General features: G+C 42.2%; 1 protein-coding gene and 1 pseudogene across 6 annotated transcripts in view; one reads left to right on the top strand and one right to left on the bottom strand.

Annotated features, from left to right (window-relative positions):
* ANKS1A (ankyrin repeat and sterile alpha motif domain containing 1A) overlaps nt 1-25766 on the bottom strand; it is a 224096-nt gene that overhangs the window by 186912 nt on the left and 11418 nt on the right. The gene's annotated exons all lie outside the window — the stretch shown is intronic.
* Nucleotides 3212-3768, top strand: LOC119252370 (ADP-ribosylation factor 1-like; annotated as a pseudogene).

The raw sequence follows: 25766 nt of genomic DNA, 5'->3' as shown, positions 1-25766 counted from the left end.
CCTTAGTCAGAGTCTCTTCATGTTAGCCTGGGATGTATTTATACATATAACAAGATGCAAGCCTTTTTATAGCTTCCTCTAGTTTTACTTCCCAATTCTAATCCACTCCTGATGAAAAGCCCTCAAGACTCTAAAACAGGGTTTCTCAACCTCAGCACTACTGCCCTTTTTGCCTAGAGAATCCTTGAGTGGTGGAGGCTATCTTGTGCACTGGGTGATATTCAGAGCATCTTTGGTCTGTATTCACCAAGTGACCATAGCACTACTTCCCACCCCTGAGTTGTGACAAAAGGCATTGCCAATGTTGTCACATTGGGGATAGTTTACCCTGCTGTCCCCAGGGCTCAGCATTGGACTGGGAGGGTCACCCAGCTTGATAACCATTGTTCTAAAGATACTAAGGAACGCTCATTTTGGTCTGACTCCCAGAGAGCACTCCCTACCGCCCAGACCAAACCTAAAACAAATATCCCCCTAGTTCCCGAGAATTCTGTGGACTAAGTCACCCAAGAAAAAATCCTCCAACTCTTGGCATGAAGACTCTTCATTTATGCCTCCTCCATGATTCCTTAGTCTTACTCCAGAAAGGGTCTGTGTTTCCCACTCAGTTACCCCTAGGTCCACCAGCTTACCCTTCTATCACACACGGGGTATGTGAAGGCCTTTGCCCCAAGCCCAGGGACATGGTCAGTATCTGGTCACAGTCAGGGCCTGACCACACTCCCTTTCCCCAGCACCCTTGATGTCACCTTGAAGGATTTTAGAAAAGCCATTCTGTGAGCAGCAACTAGGGCGAGAAAATATACTAGAAAAGACTTTATGGAAGAACCAAAACAAACGTTTTATTAAAAAATAAACAGAGAACAGGAAAGAAATCAAGAGTCTGTTCCTGAGAAAAATAAAGGGATATGGTCATTATAACTTACATAGACCAGTGAGGTACTAAGAAGCAAGTCTCCTTGGAAGGAAATAGAAAGAAGAAATAGAAGAATGCTTGAAAGTCCAATGCAAATAAACATAATGCTGACTGCTGAACTACCAATTTAAAAAAAATTAGTGCTCAACAACAAAGAGGAACAAGATTTACCTAGTTAAATAAGAAAAATAAAAATGATACTAGAGACCAAAACTCTCCCAAGGTCAGATGATGCTAATAAATGTACTGATAGATTTTTATGCCTTTGTCCCTCTTTGCCCACTCTTCCACCAACTTGGCCATTTCAGACAGATTTTCTTCAAACGGCAGGAGCTACCCATTTGGAAATCTAGAAGGCCTGAGGCCAGTGGTTGCCAAACCACATACAGAAATAGCAGTGCTGCAGGGAAATGTGAAACTTAACAAATTATTCCCAAAAGAATGTCTCCTTTAGAAAGGGTTAAAGGCAGAGAAAAAAGGAAACTGCACTCACAGAAGCTTTTTGGAAGCCAACTATGCTCACCACTGTAGCAGTTTTTAGAGTAGAAGATGTGTACAAATCTTCAACAACTTTACAAGAACCATAATGAATACTAAGGCACAGGTCCCAGGAACCTATAAATGCACAATAATGAGAATCCTGAAAAGAACTGAAAGAAAAGCCAGAAAAAAGTGAATCAAAATACCAAGCCCTGACCAATTTTTATTGAAGTTCACAGGCTTGGTTGAATGGTTTGCATTAACTTCCATAAATATAGGAGAAAAGAAAAACATACACACCAAAAACTCTCCACTCAATGCCAAGTTCCTGGGAGGCCGGGAGGCCGAGCCAACATTCCCAGTGCACTCACTGTCCACAGAGCTTTTTTTTTTTTTTTTTTTTTTAAATTTTATTTTTTTTTTAATAATAAATTTGATTTTTATATTCCCCATACAATTGCAGTCCCCCCATTCTGACCCCAATCTCTCCCCTCCCACCCCCGCCCCCTTAAAAGTGTCTCTGGTTCGTAGTTTTTTGTTGATTTTGATTTTCACTTTCTTATAGTTATTCATTTTCCTGGTCCCTTATTTAAGTTTTCTAGATTCCTGCTATGAGTGAGACCATCCGGTATTTTTCTTTTTCTTTTTGGCTTATTTCGCTGAGCAAGATCCCTTCCAGTGCCATCCATGTTGCTGCAAATTGCATGTGTTTATCTTTTTTGAATGCTGAGTAATATTCCATGGTGTATATGTACCACATCTTCTTGATCCACTCATCTATTTTTGGGCATTTGGGTTGTTTCCAAAGCTTAGCTATTGTAAACAGTGCTGCTATAAACATAGGGGTGCAGGTGTTCTTTGGAATTGATGTTTCTGTGTCCTTTGGGTAAATACCTAGGAGTGGAATTGCTGGATCATATGAAAGCTCTATGTTTAGTAGGTCCAGAAATTTCCACACAGCTCTCCACAGTGGTTGGACCAGTTTGCACTCCCACCAACAGTGCAGAAGAGTTCCTTTTTCTCCACACCCTCGCCAACATTTGTTGTTGCTAGTTTTTTTAATATGTGCCATTCTCACTGGTGTAAGATGGTATCTCATGGTAGTTTTGATTTGCATTTCCCTGATGACAAGTGATGCTGAACATTTTTTCATATGCCTGTTGGCCATTTGCATTTCCTCTTCAGAGAAGTTTCTTTTTAGCTCTTCTGCCCATTTTTTGACTGGATTATTTTCTTTGTTGTTGTTGAATCTCATCAGCTCTTTGCAGATTTTTGTGATCAGTCCTTTATCATTAGTGTTGGGTGCAAAAATGTTCTCCCAGTTGGTGGGGTTTCTCTTTGTTTTTGTTATTGTCTCTTTTGCTGTGTAGAAGCTCTTTAATTTGATGTAGTCCCAGCTGTTTATCTTTGCCTTCACTATCACTGCTTTGGGTGATATGTCTCCACAGAGCTTTTTAAAACCTTCTCGAGATGTTTGAAGGCCCTACCTCTGCAAAAGGATTTGGACCATCAGAAAAATACGCAGACATCCTTCAAACAGCTTACAGGCTCTGAGCATGGAGTAGAGGGAGCAGTGTGGAGTCTGACACTGAGTCACAACACAGGTGCTTCAAGGTTGAAAAGTTGATCATGCTTCCTTTCTCCATCTGCATCCAGGAGTCCTATCCTTCTGTCTCAGAGGAAGAAAAGCACCTATCTTCTCAGACTTGATGTCCCTATCTATAATCTGCTCACTCCATTGTATCTATGATGTAGCTTGACAGACCTCAGTTTCGAATTTGTCAACAGAGCAACGCCACGGCCACCCAGGGTTTCTCCAGTTTGCTCCCACCACCTGCAGGGATGGGGAATATCTTTGCAAATCTCTTCAAAAGCATTTTTAGTAAAAAAAAAAAAAAAAAAAAGAAATGTACATTCTCATGGTGGGCCTGGACACCACAGGGAAGACCACCATCCTGTACAAGCTGAAAGTGGGCAGAGCCGTGACCACCATCCTCACTATGGGCTTCAATGTGGAATGTGAGAAGTGTAAGAACACCAGCTTCACTGTGCAAGACAGCAGCCAGGACAAGATCCAGCCTCTCTGGTGCCACTACTCCAGGAACACACAAGGCCTTAAGCGCGGGTGACCAAAACCAGCAAGGAGCGCATGAGGAGGCTAGCTGAGGACGAGCTCATGGGTGTTGTCCTCCTCATGTTTGCAAAAAAGCAGGAACTCCCCAATGCCATGAACACAGCTGAGATATCAGACAAGCTGGGCCTGCAATCTCTGTGCCCCAAGAACTGGGACATTCAGGCCACCTGCCATCAGTGGGGACAGGTTCTATGGGGGACTGGACCGCCCGTCTAATCAGCTCCAGAACCAGCAGTGAGCCCTCACTCTTTGCTCCTCCCTCTCATCCCCTCTGGCCTCTCCTTTCATGTGGCCAGTGTGCGCCTGTGGTGTGAGTGCCAGAAGCTGTCTCGGGGCTGGTCACAGTGCTTCGCTGTGCTGTAAATGTGCAGACGCAGCTGTAGCCAGGTTTTATTTAATGTAAATAGTTTTGGTTTCCAATGAGGCAGTCTCTGGTACTTCCATGCAATATTACTCAGCTTTTTTTAATTGTAAAAAGAGAACCAACCTACTGTTTGGTACTGAGATGGAAAGGTAGGTATTTGTGGACTCCAGGAGTTGCTGGGTCAGAAGCCCCACATGTTCCTCTGGGGTCCAGATCTGGGTTGAGATCCATTTTGGTTTTTAACCCAAACTCAGTGCATTTTTTAAAAATAGTTCAAAACACAAGATAAGGAGAACACTTGAACACATAGCGAGATGTGCTCTTGTGAAATTCAGCAGAAATGGCCTGTGGTGGTCCTGTGTGCTGGTGGGACTGAGACACCGATACTACATGGTCACAACTGGGTCTCTGTCATTCCATGTCTCAGGCGACTTCATCCCCACAGCATCTGTGCTTGCATTTGTGCTTAGCCGCGTGGGAGATGGGCTGGGGGCTGTGGCCAGCCACTCAGACTCCTGGGAAGGACTCAGCCTTCCCTTGGGTTTGCGTGAAGTCCTCTGGCTGGAAAACTGTAGCTGGAGTGGAACCCTATCTCCCCTCGATCACTCTGGGCTGAGTGGGGTCTCAGCAGAGGGAGTGTGGGTGAACAGGCAAACAGGGCCATCACCCTACCACCACAGCCCTGGAGCCCCGGCTACCTGTGCTTTCACTCCCTCTGCCTGCAAGGGTCAGATTTGCCATGGAAAAGGATGACCTCTACTTTTTTTCTTTTGTATTTTGATAAACACTGAGCTGTTACACTTTATTTTGGGGAAGACCTCAGAACTAGTTAATTTGGTGTCATGAAACCTCGTCTTTCAATACATGATTGGTTAAAAAAAAGAACAAAAAACTGTATAACTCAGTTGTTTTCTTAGCTTAGACAAGTGACTTAAACTCTGAGGCTTTGTCTTCTCATCTGTAAAAAAAAAAAAGAGTTTGACTTCCTACCACCCAGGGCTGCTATGTGAATTAAATAAAATACAACAGCAAATGTGTTATTCCATTTCTGGCATGCAGTAAGCATTCAAAGTGTGCTATTATCCCAGCATCTTCAATTGCTTCCTTTCTATCTGGTTCTTCGATTGCCTTCAGATATGTTCAAAACAGAGAAGCCAACAGAAGAAAAAGGCTTTACCAGGCTCCACTGCCCCAAAGCCATCCTATTTCAATTCTTCCTGTCCTTGTTCTACACCCAGTGGCCTCCCGTTCCCTTTCACTGCATAGTCCCACAAGATAACCATCAGCTTTTCCCCATCTTAACAGAATCACACTCTCAAAGATCCACAATTCACACAATCTCCAAACCCGTTTTCTGTTTTCATCCTGCTCAGTTACTGCACACTGCACACAGCTGATCCAACGTTTCCTTAATTCTCTTTTCCCTTGATCACTACATCATGGCCTTCCTAGCAGACAAATCCTTCACTATTTTTCAATCTTCCTGTGGTGCCTTCTCTGGCATCTCCCGTCAGTACTGACTGTGGAAAGGCTCGGGGCTCTGTATCACCTTTCTCTGCACGTGCTTGCCGTCAGGGGATGCAGCACCCCCTCGCTATCTTCCACTCGGATGAACCACAGAGCCCCCAGGGCTGCCTGTGAATGAGCTTAAGTGAGTCTTTCATGTGTGTGAAGGAATTCTTCTTCCTGTGAAGACAGATTTGATCTCTGCAGAGTTGCTGAAATGAAAAGCCCAGGTGTGCTGATGGGAAGGTGGGAAGGTGATGCATGTGGCCAAAACAATGTGTGAAAACAATAGCTTGAATTTGCAGGTTTACAAAATGTTTAAATTTCACATGACATCTCCAGCCCTGACAGGTAGAGTGTGGTGATTAGGAATGTGGGCTCTGGAGCCAAACTGAATCCTGACTCATCCACTAACTAGTTCTCTAAGCTTGGACATGTTATTTAGCTTTTTCATGCTTCGGTTTCTGCATCTGTAAAATAAGGTTAATAATACCTATTCATAGGGCTTTGTGAGGATTCATATTCTAGCATAGTGCTTAGAATAGAGCGTGCAAGAAAATTTAGCTGCTGTTGCCTTCAACTTATTCTTAGATTCAGCATCTTAGTTAAAAAAGAATTTGAGTTAAATGCCCCAACAAGATGGGAACCAGATGGAATAATACACATAGGGAACAGAGCAAGGAACAAGGTTTTTAATGCTCTGCATGTACTATCCTGGAGGGTATCAATGTATGCGGAATATCGAGATATGGTCTTCTGAGTCTCCCACAAACCTCTAAGGTCCTTACCATTTGTTTATTCAAAAAGTTCCTGATTCTTTTACTAACCAACAGTTGCTAAAAACAGAGTCTCTGAGTTTTACTAGATGAAGCCACTACCAAAAAGAACCTCAAGATTTTGTGGCTCAGGTGATTATGAACTCAAAACATCAGTTATTTTGTTATTGTCATTACTTATGCCATTTCTGATCAGAACATTTCATACTTAGATATTTTGGGAAATATAAGTCATCACCTACCTACATTAGAAAAAGATGTTAACATTTTTGAAGGACTTGAAATCAACAACAAAGAGTCGCTCTTCTTTCTCCTGTAACTTCAGAGCTCTTACAGAATTTCAGAGCTAGGAGAAACCTTCAATACTTTTGAAGCCATGGCTTTGATCAGCAGCTACATTTGGAAGCGCCTCTGAGTGTTCCGTTCCTGTGCTCTCAGCTTGATAGAAGGACAAGCCAAGAGAGAACGGGATTCCTTCCCTACCAAGCAACTTGTCCAGGCCTATCAGTTTAGCTGATCGGTGCTGATTAACCATATAGGAACAGCCATTCTCGTATCACATGCTTTTTTTAACTATGCAAATAAAAAGGTTGGTACTCTAATGATTCTTAGAGTAAAATGTAGAGATATTCTAATAATTCTGTAGGTTATCTTACTACTTTGAAAGTCATCTCTTGTCCCAATAAACCTTAGTTTATTTTAGCTCAAAATTTTCTGTTGCTTAAAAGGCCATATTAAGAAGAGAGTTGGAACCTATTATTTGACCAATGGCATATTTTGATAGAAGGGCTTTACACAGACTAACCTTTGGATATGTTGTGTCAGTCTGTGTACCAATCAGAGATCCAGGTGGCAGAGAGGGCATGGCTAATTCTATTTTTAAGTGTTGGACAAGCTAAGAAATGAAGCTATAAAAATAGACATTTCTCTGCTCTCTATTCCAGAATGTTCCCAAACTTGTTTTTGTCCATAATCCTTATCTGCCTGCATGTCAGTCTCTTTGTTTTGTGCTATTAAAGTACTGCAATTGTACAATATAAAACCCTATCTAACTTAGCATCTTCTCAACAGAAAAAATCAATCCTTTTAATGATCACTCTCTAAGCCTGATTGCACTGCTCCCCAGAGAACAGGCAACACAGCCCTGGGACAGCGGCTGTGACAGGGAATCAGCTGACAAATCCTCAGTAAGACAGTGAGCACAGAACAGAAAGTATGTGCTGCAAAGATAGAGACCCAGCCTGACGCACACTAAGCTGAATGACTGAGCACCTCGTACTTTTTCTTGCTTTTGGCCTGGATTTCAAGTAACTAAAGCACCTAAGAACTAAATTCAATATAAGGAAAAATAAATTAGTTTGAATATTCATAACATAACACATATTGTGTGTGTGATTTTCTCAATCAGAAACTACTATTTAGAAGAAAACGAGGGCTTAGCGGGCGTCCTATTTCAAATCTGTGCCTTTCCCAGACACATACTTCAGATTTCTCTGTTTTTTTTTCCCCCAACCATCACCTCCTATATCCCCTAACCCCTTTCCCAGCCCCCTCCCCGTAACCTCAGAGCCCTCAGTGTTTATTAATATCCACAAGTATTAGGAAGTATTTTATATAATTAAATTGTCTGCTATGTACATGTCCAGGTTTTTTTTGTTTCTGCTTTTTAAAGATTTATTTATTTATGCATACAAGAACTGGGGTGTAAGCCAGAGGTGTGGGGGTGAGAGGATTCACCAGAGACAGAGTGGGGAGTAGAACAGGCAGATCTACTGAAATACACTGCTGAGGGGAGCAGCAGGCAAGACAGGAGAGGTCTACTGTGCTATGTGGGTAGCTCCCTGGCTGGGGATTGAACTCATGCTGCATTGGCTGCGGAGAGCTTCATGGTGCTGCTAATTAACCCCTTGAGCCACCAGAGAGGCCCCTCCAATATTATTTTTAGCATTCTGACTTGCTTTCCCATATAGACTTCTCTCAAATGCCCCCCATATTGTTGAAAATGGCAAATTTCTTCTTTCCTTATGGCTGAACAGTATTGCATAGTGTGGACAGATCACATCTTCTTCATCTAATAGTCTACTGATGGGACATTTAGGCTGCTTCCACATCCTCGCTATTGTAAAAAATGCTGCCATGAACCATGCACACAGGGGTTTTTGTGTTGATGGTTTCATATTCTTTGGATAGATGCTCAAAAGATTGCTGAACTGAACAACTATTTCCATCCCTAGTTTTTTTTGTTTTTTTTTTAAGTAAATCCAGATTTCTTTCTATAATGGTCACACAAGCTTACATTCCCACCAATAGTTTAATAGGATTCTTCTTTCTTCACATCCTCTCCAGCATTTGTTGTTGGAGGTCTTTTAATGTATGCCGTTCTCACAGGTGTGAGATGGTTTCCCTCTGTGGTTTTACTGTGTCTTTCTTTTTGGAAGCAATTATGAACATTTGTTCATGTCTACTAACCTGGATATCCTCTGTGGTGAACTATCTGTCACATCTGCTGGCCATTTATTACTGGGATTTTTTTTTTTAACTGTGTTTTAAAAATGTATCTTGGGACCTCCCTGGTGGCACAAAGGGTTAAGACGCAGCACTATGAAACTATCTGCAGCCACTGCAGCACGAGTTTGATTTCCGGCCAGGGAGCTACCCACATGGCACAGCAGACCTCTCCTGTCTTGCTGTTCTCCTCAGCAGTGTATTTCAGTAGATCTGCCTGTTCTGATCCCCATTCTGTCTCTGGTGAATTCATTCACCCCACACACACACACCCCTCTGGACTGTACCCAGTTTTTGTATGCATAAATAAATAAATCTTTTTTAAAAATGTATCCCGGACATTAACCCAATATCAGTTATATATTGTTTCACATGATTCTTAGATGTATATATTCACAACTAACTCAGAAGAGTTGAATAAATTCATTAAAATATATCTAAGGAGCCTACTGTAATGCCAGACGCAGGTAGGCCTCATGAATGTCATTTTTCATCCCCAAACCTTGGTACATCTTTTAAAACTGCCCTGAGGGAACAGGGAAACACTTAAACCCCTGCTTCTTGGCTCATGACAAAACAGTAAGCAGATCCATTCCAAATCAGCAACAATTTAGATACTCAAAAAAAAAAGGAAAGAGGAAGAAGAAAACCCCTGCCCTAATATTTTAGAGCAGGCAGGGGAAGGAAACAATGTCTACCAGACAATGGGAAGAGGACTGTGGAAAAGAAAGAAACCACACCTACCTTCAAGGGACATGCAGCCTAGAAGGGGATAGAAACAAGTGGGAAAGTGCAGTGTAGTGCAATAAATGCAATGCCAGGAGTAATGAAACAGGCTCTGGGAGCACGTAGGAAGGACCTTCACCTGCAGGAAGTGACATGTAACCATGATAATAATAGCTAACTATACTTGCTAAGAAGTTACTGTGTGCTAAGAATATGCTAAATGCATTTGTGGATTACCGCCTGTAATTCTCCAAACAACACTGCAAGACAACTACTGTTATTAGCACCATTTTAAAAATGAAACAAAGAAATCAAGAAACTGCCTCAAGATCATGCAGCCAGGAAGCAGCAGAGCTGGGACTTGAACTCATACAGTCTGACTCCAGAGTCTAGGCACTTAACTTACATACCTCCTGCCTTTTCTAAGATGAGGTCAGAGGTGGCTAAGAGATGGGAGGGTGGGAAGTTTTACAGGCAAAGAGGCGTGTGTGCAGCTCTAGGTGCAAGTCAGCGCAGGGCCCAGGTTCAAGGAAATTGTAAATAGATACGTCATAATTGTTAAATTAAGCAGCTGAAGCATCCAGGGCTGAGTGGGGGAAGGCAGCTGGTAACAAGGACAGCCTCTTCCTCCCTCCAGGGGAAACTCCAGTCTGGGAGTTCTAGAAGTTGCTTATCAGCTGCCACCCACAGCTCCACCCTTGCAAGTTGTTATAACCCTGGCCACAGCAGAAACACCTAAAACTCCCTGAGCAGGCTGTCACAGGGGGGAGAGGGGGCCCCACCTGAGCCAGGGTCATCCCTAGACTTGGGTCCAGAGAAGAGTTCAGTAAGCAAGAGGGAGTTCAGAGCAGTCAGCAGTGGATTCTGTGAAAGGATGTCCTTTCCCCTCTACCCAGTGGGAAGAAGGCCAAGAAACTCTACTCAGAAAGATCTCCTATATGGTACAATCAGATTTTTTGTTTAGTTTGACAGATAGTTAACAGGGTGAGACCGGGCAGAATACCATTTTATTCACACTTTTAACATGAATTCCTTACAAAAGTTACATTTTCTAACATCACATTGAATCTAGCTGCACAGCGGTCACAGGAATTTTGACGGGTAGTCTAGTACACTTGGAGGCAAAGGAGCTTAGCTGGATGTGAAGAGGTCACATAAATAGGAAAAGGTACAAAAAGAAAATATCACTAACATCTAAACGCTCCTTGAGCGAAATCCTTTGTACAAACCATACAGGAAGGACATCTCCACTCAGCCAAGGCCTACTCCCATCTCCCCAGATGTAGCCCTGTCTGCCATGCTTGGGGCAGAGGAAGGCTGTGAGCAGGCCCCTGGGACTAGCTCTTTAAATCCCCCTTCCTCTGCCAGAGCACACAGGATGCTGGGAGGGCCTACAAGGAAAGGTTCAGTAGTGGATCAAATAAAGGAATTTGCTGGAGTGTTTTATGCTGTCCGTCCCCCCATCTCCCCCAAAGAGATGACTATTAGAGGATCTGTGTCGCTAACTCCCCTTAATTATGAAGTCATTCTACCTAGTATTCCTGGGAGGTAGGACATTCACACTGCAGGCAGCCTGTCTTAGAGGACTAGGAGCAGTTTGTTAACACCAGGTGCTCAATAACTGTTGATCGAGACCAAGCTGGAATATACTAAGTCACTTAAGAAAACTTCCCCCAAACTCTTTAGTCCAATAATGTAGTGTTTTTTGCCTTTATTTTTATGTAATGCAATCACAGCTGTACTACGTAGAATGACAAGCCCTCCACAGATGGGACGATGAACATTTGGAAAAACTTTTTAAAGTTACACAGGGGCAGAACAGATTTCAAAGGCAAAAGGAAGACTTCTATAATAAGAGACAAAATAAGGAAAATTTTCTTTAAAATGAGACATCTGGCAAACCTGGCAATTCAGTTTTCATTTGTTGATGAAAATTTCTTGGACCTGGGTTCCTGTCTGAATCATTCCTCTTAAAATAGAGGCTTTATAGAGGGCATTTTGTCTAATTTTTCTTCTATAACAGGCTCCATTGAGAACACAGAGGAAGCAGCAGTCTCAATCCCTTTGGAATTACTTTTAATTTCATTTTCACGTTAATTAACATTTAAACTTCAATTCAGCAATATTTGTTGAAAAGTACACTGTAGTTGAAACCTTAATCTCATCCTCTCACAAATCTCCAAGTCCAGATTTCCCTTACTGTGCTAACAAGAGGTAAGATGAGCTCCTTTACCCCACATTCTGTACAGGTTGTTTTTTTGGGTTTTTTTTTTTTTTAAGATTTATTTATTTATGCATACAAGAACTGGGGTACAGGCCAGAGGCGTGGCGGGGGTGGGGGGGTGAGAGGATTCACTAGAGACAGAGTGGGGAACAGAACAGGCAGACTGACTGAAATACACTGCTGAGGGGAGCAGCGGGCAAGGCAGGAGAGGTCTGCTGCACCATGTAGGTATCTCCCTGGCCAGGGATTGAACTTGTGCTGTAGAGGCTGCGGATAGCTTCATAGTGCTGCGTCTTAACCCCTTGCACCACCAGAGAGGCCCTGTAGAGGTTTTTAATTGGCTAGAAGGAGAACAGCTCTGACCTGGAGCCAGAGATGTCCCTGAGAAGGGGAACAAAGAGAAGCAGCTCGGCCTCACTAGGTGTGTACCTGGAACAAAATATAGTGGTTTGGAGAGCAGGATGTCAAGAACCTGCTCAAGAACCAGCCAGCCTTTTCTTTCACTTCATTACTACATTTTCATGAATCAAGCTGAGTTGAAAGAAAAACCCCTGTGGAAGGTAATCTTGGGGATATAAAAACTCAAAAATGCACCTTAATAACCACATCAAAAAAACTTCCGTAGGCCTGAAGGCTCAAGATGTTAATAAATGCAGGTCTCTGCTTATTAGGGCAACATGTCTACCCTCCTGGCGGCTGCCTCTAGTAATAACCACACTCAACAAGTATCTGAGAAGCTGAGAAACTCTAAGCTTGGCTGTAGATGCAGCAATGCATGTGAACAAAATGCACAGACATTGCCTTGGCCTTCACAGTTTACATTCAGAGTTTACAGACTTCAGATGATTCCAGAAATAAGTGTGTGTAAAGAGCTAGCTTTTATTTCCCACTACAATACTGTACAGGTCTATGATTATTAGAGCAACATGTCTATACACACAACCTTCTACATACATGATACTCTAAATTTCCTCTTAGAGTAAAATATCACTCTGTTTACAACTGAAAAAAAAATGAGATATATTAAACATTATGTCCAAGATCGCATAACTAACCACTTTGGGTCTGCAAGGCTGATGCCCTCTGAGTCCACATCCAGAGTCCACACTCTCTGACCACACCACGTCACCTCTGCCCTCTCACTGCTGCTTCCAGAAGCTCTCAGGAAGACACAATTCTACAACACACCCTGCTTCCACAAGTGGAGCCTTCGGACTGGCCTGTGTTCAATAAACAGTTTTAGGGTCCACAGTGCAATGTTATAATGCTCTTCGCACTCTTCTTGTAGGAAAAGTTTCCTTCTTAAGTTCTTCAGGAAATGAAAAGAGTCAATAACATAGGGAGCCTAAGGCCTTTTTCAGAGAATAAATCTAAAATGGTTACTGGGCCCTGGAGGACTTCTAACTATACAGAAAAATGGGCTGGCGTTTTTACCTGAACTGTTTTTCTCATCCCGGCCAAGTCAATATCAAGTACCATAATTTTTAAATGTTTCCTCCCCAATCTCAGAAAAATCTTACTACCTCCCCAACAAGTTTAAAATACATTTAACAATGTCTCCTTAAAAGCAGTGTGTAAACTGAATGGTAATGACGAAATCATTCTAGGCTCATTAGGGTGATTTACTAAATGAGGAATATTTTTGTTGAACAAACTATGAGTTCTTAATGCTGTTCATAAATTTTAATATTTTTAACTATCAAATTTTCATAAGGTAGCACAGTCTAATTATTTGTATAATTTTTTAAAAATATCTGCATAGGGCCTCCCCTGGTGGCTCAGGCGGTTGAGTGCAGCGCTGTGAAGCTGTCCACAGCCTCTGCAGCGCCGGTTCAATCCCGCCCGGCCGGAGAGGGTCCCATGTGGTGCGGCAGACCTCTCCTGTCACACCCGCTGCTCCTCTCAGCAGTGTATTTTGTCAGTCTGCCTGTTCTGTTCCCCACTCTGTCTCCGGTGAATCCTCTCACCCTCCCGCACATCTGGCCGGTACCCCAGTTCTTATATAAATAAATAAATAGGGCCTCCCCAGTGGCGCAGCGGTTGAGCGCTGGGTTGCGAAGCTGCCTGCAGCCTCTGCAGCGCCGGTTCGATCCCTGGCTGCTCCCCGGCCACCGGCGGAGGGTCCCACATGGCGCGCAGACCTCTCCTGCCGCCCGCTGCTCCCCTCAGCAGTGTACCTCGGTCCTTCTGCCTGCTCTGCTCCCCGCTCTGGCTCTGGTGAATTCTCTCACCCTCCTGCGCTTCTGACTGTACCCAGTGCATGTATAAATGCAACAAACAAACAAACAAATAAATACATAAATAAAAAGCATGCCTCTATAAAAAAAAAAATAAAATTAAATAAATAAATAAATAAATAAATAAATCTTTAAAAAAATATATCTGCATAAACTTCCTTGGGTAAGTGCCATCCTCCTTCCTGGTTGATTAGTTTTAGATTCAAAGATTGTTTTGCTTAGATTTTCCTTAGAATGAACTGTTGGAGGAGGGCATGGGAATCAAGAGACTGAGACTTCAGCTCAGCCACTGTGGAGACGTATAACCTAAACCAAGGGAGCTCATCTCTCCATGACTACTTTTCCTGTATTGTGGAAACATGAATAGGTTTTTTATTTTACCGGGATGGAGGGACAAATGTGGTTGATAGAGGTAAATGTAAAAGGCATTTTTAAAACACAAGATATTTGATAATCTTTCTATACCTGGCTCCTGGTACAGGGCATATCAGGGAGCAGAAAATCATGTTCGAAGGAAGAACAAAGTCCACCTCTGCAGAAGGTGATGGGACTCATCAAGTAAGAAAAGGAGATCTAACCTTTGGGAACCAAATGGTGGGTCAGGTTAACCACACAAAAATAGGGACTGTACACTCACCCAGCAGGACCGGGGAAAAAAGCGTCAGCATCTCACCACCAAAGCCAGAACCACCCATCATTGTATGCCAGACAGATACACAAAAGAAGGTCAATTTGACACTAAAAACCTGTTCTGCTTCTCAATCCATTCAAAATGTATCATTTTCTTTTTAATGATCCTTTAGCCAAGAGATCAAAGTATTCCTACACCCTCTTTTTAACCTACAATCAACTCTGCAGTGGAATAAGATAGTGCTATAAATAGTAAATGTCTATTAATAGTAAGTGTCCTTACTGTTAAGTGAGAAAAATTTAATTATCTCAATCCACACCCTTTAATAAAAAGTACTGTCAAACTCATTCTCAGAGGTATAGGGGTCTCTCACCCAACTGTGTGCTCTTCACTTCCCAGCCCAGGGAGAGCCACCCAGTCTCAGGGTCTGCAGCTCCATCTGTCTGTAGACCCCAAACTCCCAGAATACCTGGGATCAGGGAGAAGCCAAAGAGGGACTCTCAGGTGCAGGTCAAGTGGGGAGAAATGGAGCCAAGGATCACCCTCTCTCTCCACCAGGCTCTAGAGGAGAGAACCTAGACTTTTGTGTTTCAAATCAGTGGAAGCTGAGCATGCTAGTGATGAGGCTAAGACTACACAGGGCATCAATGGAACATGTTGACACTGATGCTAATGATAGATGCTGAAGAACCAACAAATTCATGAATAAGTGTGAAAGTTTGTTGGCCATGTCATTTGTGTGAAGTGCCTACCTAATTCCCATGCAGCACAACAATCACACATGTCACCAAAGGTGTCAGATTCACATGGGTGTCTGAGTTCTCGGAACACTGATCAGAGATCACCAAGCTCAGCTTTCCAGAGTTGTTGCTCACCGAGCATGGCTGTTTACTCACATCTTAAAACTAAAGTCAACATTTCTGAGTGAGCAAGAACCTGAGTTGTTACAAAAGCATGAAGAGTCCCTGGCACAACCTAAAATGTGGAACAATAGATTTTCACGGTGGCTCAGAGCACTGTGTAGAAATTCCAGAGGCAAGGAATGCACCTCCTATTTTTATTATATGTGACTCTGCTGCCAAAGTGCCATTTCTCTTCTATTCATTTGAATAGATTCTTCATCCCACACACCACTATCTTACATTCTAAACTGCCAAGGATTTATAGTAACAGGAAATTTGTAATTGGGGTAGGAAGATGACTGAATTTTGGCTCAGTAAAAGGAAAAGCTTCCTCTCAGCATACAGGGTGTGGTTTGGGCTTCTTAATGACCATTCCGGGTTAGAACTCCAGACACCCGCAATCACAAAGCCAGGGAAACTAGTTTTGCCTTTTCTAGACGTTCTCAGTCCTATGGGTAGTCCTTGAGCTTCATGAGGAATCATTCTCATAGTTAAGTGTGAGTGAGGAAGTCCTGGGCACCAAGATAATAGCCCTGTGGGTTTAAGGATCCCCGTCATTGTGATCCTGCACACACGGAAGGAGCTTATTTCAGCAGACCACAGGCCAAAGCAAAAACAGGGTTAGCTTCAACCTTTATAAAACCCTTAGAAGCAAATTTATATGTCACTGCACAAGAAGTACTGGTTTGACTTTCTGTACACATTTGGGTAAATAAATGACTATAAATTCTGAAAGGAGTATGAAGGCCCACCTTTTCTTCTTTCCTTATCATTAATTGCCCCTCCAGTACAAGTCTTCTCTGTGGGGATGTCCATTTGCAGATTTAATATTCATCATGATAAACAAAGGAAGATTAGAACAAGCCGAAAGTTGATTTATCTGCCTGATTAAAAAAAAAAAGTTACCAGACAACTGTAGACCTTCATCTACAAAGTCCTATACACAGCAAAATAAGTAATAGGGACGTTCTAAAGCAAATGCTGCCTGTCTGCTGAAGAGGGAGAAAACATTTCAATACAGTAATAACGTACAAAATTCCAGTCCTACAAAAATCCACTCTCCCATTTTACATTGTAAAATCCTATTTCAATTTCTCCTATTTAGGGGCCTCCCTGGTGGTGCAAGGGGTTAAGACATAGCCTATGAAGCAATCCGCAGCCACTGCAGCATGAGTTTGATCCCCAGCCAGGGAGCTACCCACATGGAATAGCAGACCTCTCCTGACTTGCCCGCTGCTCCCCTCAGCAGTGTATTTCAGTCAGTCTGCCTGTTCTGTTCCCCACTCTACCTCTGGTGAATGCTCTCACCCCCCTACACCTCTGTCCTGTACCCCAGTTCTTGTATGCATAAATAAATAAATCTTTCTAAAAAATTTCTCCTATTTAATCATATGACAGATCAACCTCTCAGCTGGAAATCAACAATCACCAAGCCCTGTTCATTTCACTGCCTAAATATTTATCTAATTTGGCCTCCACTCCACACCTTCCCTCACATCCTAACCATTCTGCACCCCAGGTCAATCTCAAACCCTCCAACCCATTTCCCAAAAATCTGAAAAGACCATCCAAAATTGCAAATCCCTCATTACCTTCGGTGTAAAATCCATTGCCCCACCATGACCACGATGATCTCACCTGTCTATCACTCCACGGCATCTCACCTCCCTCCTTCATACCAAGCTATTACTTGTAGTTGTTTGAATTATGCCCAGTGCTCTAGAAACCCATTCCTTACACGCATTGTATATGCTCTCAGCAGCTTAGCGGGACCCTGACTCTCCCCGTCTATGCCTGCACAACTCCTTTTCGCTCAAGTACTCCATTCAGACTTCACTGCTTCCAGGAGGCACATTACCCGCACATACCTGTCCTTTGTCACCTCATCACCCTGTCCTTAATTCCTCTGCTTCATAGCACCCATCACCCAACTATCTGTCTCCCTCATAAGAAGAGTAAAAGGTTTGGATTACAAGGCTTCTTACTCCACTGGCTAGCTCATGGTGTAGAACTCAAAAAATGAAGAAACTGTCATTGTCCTGTGGTTCCAAATTAGCACAACCCCTCCCACCGCCCAAGGGGTTATGTACAAAGCACAGAAATGCGGATTGGGTATGAACTGCTACTCTTTGACCGCCAAGGAAACTACTGAAGGAAAAAAAACAACTATTAAGGTGACTTTTCATTAGTGATGACAATTATTATGGTAAATGTCAGCTGAAGACACAGAAAACAGTGCAATGGGGGAAAAAAAAGTGAACTCTGAAGTCAGTGAGATGCTGGGCTGAATTTAGATAAGTAACATAAGCCTAGGTCTGTGGCTTTCTGGAAGAATTTACAAAGTCTGGTGCTTAGCACCGTATTTGGCACAAGTAGTGCACGGAATAGGTATGTGGTGGGGGGGTGGGGGAACTATAGTATAAGGGTCAGAATAGTGGAGCATTTTTGACTGGAAGGCGATGCAAAGGAACATGCTGGAGTGTTGGGAATGTTCTATGTCATGATCTTGATGGTGACTGCACTGAGGTACATATACACAAGTAAAAAATATGATGCTCTGTACACTTAACATCTGTGCATTTACTGGATACAAATTATACTTCAATAAGATTTTTTAACTAATAAAAGAAACACTCTCCCCTCAGCCCCAAAGAAATCAAAGAATGCTCTCACGGTGATGGTTCCTGGTCACTGACAGCAGTGACTGGAGCCCCAAGGCCACAATATCAACATGAAGTGTCAGCAAATGCATTTATATACCAGGGATCCGCAATAGGCAGAATAAGTCTCTTATGCACATATCACGATGTCCCAAAGGTGCAGAGATGCTACCTTACTTAATAACACACATTATTTCATAGTGATACCAAGTTCTCAGTCATTCCATTAAAGTATATTTTCTTAATTAACAAATAACTCATTGTACAACCACAATCCTGTTGAGTCTCAAAGCAGTCTTTTAAAGTTCTCTCTCTCTACACCCCCTCCCGCTCTCTCAAAAAAAAGAAGATTGGATATTAACTGCCACTCTTTAAGCACAACATAAACTACTGCAAAAATGAAGTTGAAGATGACTTTTCATTAATGGGAATTTCTTTCTCTCAGGCTTAGAGATAAAGTCTAAACACAATCAAGTCAGGGCCCAAGCTGGCACCCGCCCACCTCACTGGTCTCACGACTCCAAACACAGCCTCCAATCCCACAGGACAGCTTTACTCACTGCTTGGCAAACAGGTCTTTCCCACTGTAGCTCCTCCACCTTCGCCCCTAGCTGTTCCCTCTCCTCCTCCAGACCTGTCTCCTAGCAGCTGTCTCAATCTTTGGCTTTCTTTAAGAACAGGACTCAAGTCCAGCTTCCTAGGAGGATACCTGGTGGGGGAAGAGGTCTCCAGACCACCTGAGCTGAGCCTGTTACTATCATCTCCTCTTCTAAACTCCTTCAGCATGAACTACTTACATCCATGGCTAAATAGCCCAGTACCTAAAACGTGGCTGGACTTCCTTTGTATAAATATTAACAATACTAACAGCTGACATTCCTACATTCCAATCACCGAAATGGCTGTTCTAAAGACTTATAACACTACCTCATTTAATCTTTACTTAATCTTATTATAGAGAAGGTACCAGTTTTACAGATCAGGAAACTGAGACAAAGAAATTTTTAAAAATTGTCTAGGGCCACCCTGGTGGCCCAGCGGGTTGAGTGCAGCGCTGTGAAGCTGTCCACAGCCTCCGCAGCACCGGTTCGATTCCAGCTGGCCAGGGAGAATCCCACATGGTGAGGCAGACCTCTCTTGTCTCGCCCACTGCTCCCCTCAGCAGTGCCTTCAGTCTGTCTGCCTGTTCTACTCCCTGCTCTGTCTCTGGTGAATCCTCTCACCCTCCCGTGACTCTGGCCTGTACCCCAGCTCTTGTATAAATAAAAATAAATATTAAAATAAATAAATAAATAATTATTCTCTACTATCTGTTAATTGGCAGGTGGCAAAGGCAAGATCTGAACCCAGACAACTTGACTCCAGAGCCACTACCCAATAGGGGCTTTGTTGGCTTCCTTTGTATTTTGAAATAATTTTAGGCTTACCAAAGAGTTGCAAAGATAGTAAGGAGTTCCCGTACTTTCACCTAGCTTCCCCTATGTTACATGGTACAGTGATCAAAACTTAAGAAATCATGACTGTTACAAACTATTTGCTACACTATATACAGGTGCCCACTTTATACACCCATGTCCTTTTTCTGTTCAAGATGGCACTTTACATTTAGTCATCATAATTTCTTTGTCGGCAGCCTGTGACAGTTGCTTAGTCTTCCCTTGTGCTTCTGTGTCCCTTTGACATGACCCTTTCTTTTTTATTTTCCCTGCCCGTGTCCTAAAGTCAACCATTGTCTCCAAGGAACTGATAAGGCTGTTTGATCATGGCTCTAATCAAGTTAATTTCTTAGGGAAACAGACAAATTTTGTATTCCGAAGGCTCTCCTCTGACACTATACTTAACGTAGTAATTAGGAACTATCAGTATTTATAAACATTTCAAGGGCAGAAAGAGCAACGGCAACTTAACACACGCCAGAGTGGAAAGACTTCTTCCTGTGCTGACCTATCCCCCTGGGCAATGGGTATAAAGGGCCTCACAGTTCCTGGCACGCAGTGAAACTACAGAAGCAGTAGTTCCTTCTCCACATCTGACTCTGCACCTGCCTTAAGATACTGTGATGCACCTTCCTTAAAACCTCTGCTACAGATATTACAAACACTGCTTTTTTTTTTTTTTTTTTTTTTTAATGAATGGGGAAACTGCACTGCAGGAGAAGTAGATGACATTCCCATGATACAGCTGGAGGTGGCTGAGGGGTACTTAGTGGAAGGCACCTCAGGGAAGTGCTCCCCTTCCCCTTCCCCAGAGCTTCAAGGACCCTTGAGGAAGAAGTGTCTGGAGAAATGTTTCCTGCAGATTGGTTTTCCGTCTAACCCACATCCTCCTCCCTTCAGATCTCAATCTTGGAGAGACTAGAGGATCAAACTAAGCAACCTATATACTCGCCAGATGCCAGGGATCTAGGCCCACCTACAGTAAGTGAAAACTCTATGAACAAGAGGAACTTAAAGTTTCACTTCCATGTAGGGGTTTTGTCCAAGTGTCTACATCACAAATAAAAGGTAAAACCAGAATGAACGAAGAAGGAGGAAACATTTAGATTTTGATCCACTCAAACCCAGGGGGCCACATGAACCCAAAGACCAACAGGAACGTCTTAGTGAATATACCAAGTGGGCCATGAGAATAAAGAAGTTAAAACCAGTGTGAATCACAATGAAAACAGCAACTTATAGGTGTTAAGACCTCACAAGTCCCTGGTAGTGAGAAAACCTGATGTCGGATTCTTCACATGACTCCAATGATCTCATTATTTCATCACCAGAAGAAAATCAGATAAAATCTTGAGCAATAAAAAACATTTAAATAAATGTGTATATATATATGCTAATGTTTTTAAAAATATATGTGTATATACATGAGTTAATAATGGTGTTTATTAGGCTATTCCATAAGAGTCACATTTTTTCAAAGACCCAGACTTATGGTCCAAACTCATACCTCATCCAATTCATTAAAAAAAAAAAAAAAAAAAAAAAAAGTCTTCTAGATGATGATTTGACTTTTAAAGAGTGGCTTGTGGACAAAGTGGCTTATTAGAATGAAAACCAAGCCTCACTGTAAGTCAACTAGAAAGCACTAATATTAAGATTAAAAAAAACAGAAGTTATTAAGCAATCAGTTTTATAGATTACAGTGAGACCACCCCTACCCCAATAAATCTCAGGTTTAGTTTCTACTATATCATTCTATTAATACTAGAGGAATTATCCCAAACTTACAATTACATATTCATTCATCACAGCAAACACAGACATTCTTAAGTGATTGTGAAAACTTACTCAGAAAAATTGGCTGATCATACATGTCTCCCAATTTGAGTAAGAAGCTACAGTACCTGGGCTACCACTTTCATCAGTTCTCTTTAAATTAACTAATTAGCTGACAGAAGAGTGAATATTAATAAAGAGAGGTTAGGGCCTCCCTGGTGGCACAAGGGGTTAAATACAGCACTGTGAAGCTATCTTAGCCACTGCAGCACAAGTCGATCCCCAGCCAGGGAGGTGACCCACATGGCACAGCAGACCTCTCCTGTCTCCCCCGCTGCTCCCCTCAGCAGTGTATTTCAGTCAGTCTGCCTGTTCTGTTCCCCACTCTGTCTCTGGGGAATCCTCTCAACTGCCTCCCTCCTGCCCCCACCACACACACCTACCACTGGCCTGTACCCCAGCTCTTGTATCCATAAATAAACAAACCTTAAATTAAAAAAATGAGAGGCGAACAGAAAGAATGGCAACTAAAGACAATGAATCTAACAGATCATTATGGTTAAGAAAAGGACTTTAAAAAAACAGTTCTATCAATTTGGTCAACAAAACATAATTAAGTAAAAGTACTGGATCCTGATTTCTTATACACTCTTTAAAAAAGAAAAACTGTTAAACATTACAGGAAAGCACTAAATTCTAGATCATTTACTTAAAAACCTTTTTTGCAAGTCTGTTCTGGGTCTGCTATAGATGGCAAAAAGACTGCTGACTAGCAAATGAGTGACTAGCAAGAAAACTATTCTCCAGGCAGGTCTTAAACACACAATTATGGAGATAGCAATAGATTAAAAAGTAACAAATTTGGAATCCCTCCAACTTCAATATCTGAGGTATTTTCATTTGTAGGTAAAAAGTAATAGAGGTATTCCATTACTACTAAGCATACAGGACCCACAGGTGTTCTCAGAGGTACTTAGCTAGAATACTGTCTTTTCCTTCTACTTCTGCAACCCAGGTACTCACATATCCCTCTGGACACCATGGTCTCTACAGAAAATAGACAATAAAGGCCCCACACATGGAAAACCTTAGTCCTGAGCATGTCACTTAACCTCTTTGAAGCTCATCAGCAAAATGGTCACTAATACCTGTATCAAAGGATTATTAAGATTAGCACAAGGATTATGAAAAGCAACATTTCCTGTTCCATAATCCCCAGGTTCCACATTATTATCAACGATCATTTGAATCAGTCAGATCATACTCTTTGAAAATCATTTATTTTAAATAATTGTGTGTATATATATTTTTTTTCAATTTTCTTTCCTTTTTTTTTAAATTGAGGTAACACTGATTTACACACTGTATGTGATTTAGACATAGGATCACACCTCCTCAGACGTAAGTCACTGCACCACACCCACGGGCAAGGCACTCACAGTCCACCAGAGTCCACTGTGCTCCCTCCCTGCTATGTTTTCCTACCTCTCCATCTGAAACCATTTTATTGGATAAGCTATTATTTGGGAGTGTAAATTTTGGTTGTAAATCACTAATAAGGGGGCAGAGAAGGAAGAGAACAGAGGAAGGGGGAAGCAGAATTGGTAGCAATAGTTAGAAATAACTTCAAATATATAGAATCTCTGGTTTCTTGCCAATTGTTTACATTTACTTCCCTTGCCTACACTTTGGCCTCCGTAGTACATCTGACAGTCATGTGTTCAAAACAAATCTTTATCACTTTGAACTTAAGGGAGTCCTGATTTTCTCACAGATGAAATTCATGAATGCATGTACCTGTTTGAGAGAAAAATGACAATTTTCTAGAAGAAATGTTTAGGAAAGGCAACATAAGAGGTTTTTTTTCCTCTTCATAAGCTGTAGGCATTACTCTATATCCTCTAAACTAATATATTATTTGGCATAAGTTTAAAGACATTCCCCTCACTTAACTTTCCTATATTCCAGGGAAACTGCCAACGATTTTTAAAGAAATAAGGCTGTCACTTTATGTTGTCAAAATGTTCTCAGGGATTTTGTATAACACCGCTGGGTAAAAGGAGGACTCCAAGCCAGAGGCAATCTATCTGGGTTCAAAACTAAGCTCTACAGTTAGAAGCTTACTGCCTTACATAAGTTACTTGACCTCTCTGCGCCTCAGTTCCTCATCATTGAAACAGCAATAATACTGGTGTCTTCCCCAAAGAGTTGTTATGAGAACAAAGTGAGTGAATATTTGTAAAGTGCTCAGAACAGTATACGACACAAGGGTTATAAAAGCAACTATGATATCAAAGTAAATAAAGCTGGTATTAATATCGTTGGTGAAATATTACTTAATATTTCCCAAGAAACTGAGTTCTCCAAGTGGTCAAATGTAGTGCTTTATAAGAAACAGTTTAGAGGCAGCAGAATGCACCCCTCTGTGTGGCCCCGAACTGGTCACATTAGCCTCTCCTTGAGTCTGCTTCTTCATCTGTAGAATGGGAAGAGTAACAATTACCTAGCAGGCACACTGTGAAGGTAAACTGAGAAAATACAGAGATAAGGTTCAGGGCACAAAGTATTACGTGCTCAAGAAGTGAGACTATCCTCCTTCCCCAAAGCATGTGCACACACCCATCTACCGCACAGTCTACAGCAACATCTCCAAGCAGTCGTGAATACACTACCTCAAATACTGCAACTTGGGCTTGGCTTTGCACTGAAGTTTTATCATGGTTGTCAGGCTACCTGAAGAAGAGTAGCCTGGAACCAACCAGGACAAGAGTCAATGTACGGACTTCACCAAGATGGGTCAGAGGAAGGGGTGGGGGGGCAATGTAACTGACAATCACGAGCAAAGCCAGGACTGGGACTCCTCTCCAAGCCTAGCAAAGAACTAAAGGTCTGAAAACAACCACCAGAAACTAAGAATCTTCCAGTGATTCAGATAAACAGCTCTGAACTGATTTGTTCTGTTAACTCTTCTGACCATCAGACCTCTCGAAAGTAGGTTTGGACTGTAACTCAAAGGGAAAAACAACCTGAGAAATGGATTGTGTTCAAAGGATACTGAAAGGAAAATCACAAAGAGTGCTCATTTGGGTGAAAGGAAAACCAAATCAATATGTTAGTTCATTCAGACAAAAGTAACCCCCCCCCCTTTCAGAAGGATTTTCTATGATCAAATAAAGCACCACCTCCAAATAAACTAGTTTGTGTTTTCTAAAGATCTGATATCTCAAGGAACAGTTATACTTTTTCAACCTTTTCACAGGTAAAAATTGAGTTTATAATTTTTTGTAAAATGTCCCTGAGAGTTTAAGCTTTCTCTATGACTGAACTGTGTAGTAAGGAGCTGACTGTACAGAGGTAAAAATGGAGAGTCCCAAGACACACACAAGGATGAACAATAATAAACTCACTTTCTTAATTCTAGTATGGAAAAGGACTCAAAGCCTTCCAGTTGTAAAGATCATTGCTGCTCATCACGTATCAGGAACTGCTTAATTATATGGGCTACTGGTAGTTTTATTAGTGGGACAAACACTTGGAGGTGTTGTTTCAGTCACAGTAAAAGATGTGACTGATCTCCAAGTATCGTGTCATTCTAGTCAGTACTGGTAGAGAGAACCATGGTGCACGGCCACGACAAAGGATGGATTCCATCATGTGGAAGCAGAGCCAAAGTCTTAGTCTTGCAAGAAACATGAACCACTCGATTCAACAGTGTCGAGAATTCCTTAGCACTATGAAGCGGAATGAACTTCAGCACTCAGCTGTGGACTCTGAACATGCTTAGATTCGTTTCCCGTTCTCAGTAAATGAGATTCAGTATATTTCTCCTTTTATTTTCACTTTTCGTCTTAACTACAGTCAATTCTCTTCACTTTTTTTTTTAAAAGATTTATTTATTTATGCATACAAGAGCTGGGGTGTAGGCCAGAGGTGTGAAGGGTGAGAGGACTCACCAGAGACAGAATGGGGAGCAGAACAGGCAGATCTACTGAAATATGCTGCTGAGAGGAGAAGCGGGCAACACAGGACAGGTCTGCTGGTGCCGTGTGGGTTAGCTCCCTGGCTGGCGATGGGGGGGTAGGGGGAATGGAACTCTGCTGCAGTGACTGGTGATAGCTTAACAGGGCTGTCTTTAACCCCTGTGCCACCAGGGTGGCCCCTACAGTCAATCCTTTTTAAAGGATCTGTGAACCCAACATGAAAGTGCTATAAAATCAGTTCATATAAGACTTGAATGTTGTCAGTGCCTAAAAGAGAGTGAGATCTCTCCGAAGTAGAACCCTGACTGTCCCAACAACTGTCAAAAAGAAAAACCAAATAAGTGATTACATGTGATGCTTTTAACACTTTTAAATTGACTCCAGATGTAATATTTGCACGGTTAATCAATGGGAGGATCTCAGCCAAGGCAGAAGGGCCAGACAGAGACTGACCTCCCATGCCCACTCCAAACACATAAAACCAATGGATAAAATATAAAGAAAGACATGTTT

This window comes from Talpa occidentalis, unplaced genomic scaffold (assembly GCF_014898055.3).
Source record: "Talpa occidentalis isolate TD23 unplaced genomic scaffold, MPIMG_talOcc4v2.1 talOcc4.2, whole genome shotgun sequence".
In the NCBI taxonomy this organism is placed as follows: Eukaryota; Metazoa; Chordata; class Mammalia; order Eulipotyphla; family Talpidae; genus Talpa; species Talpa occidentalis.
This window is presented reverse-complemented; position numbering and strand designations above follow the sequence as displayed.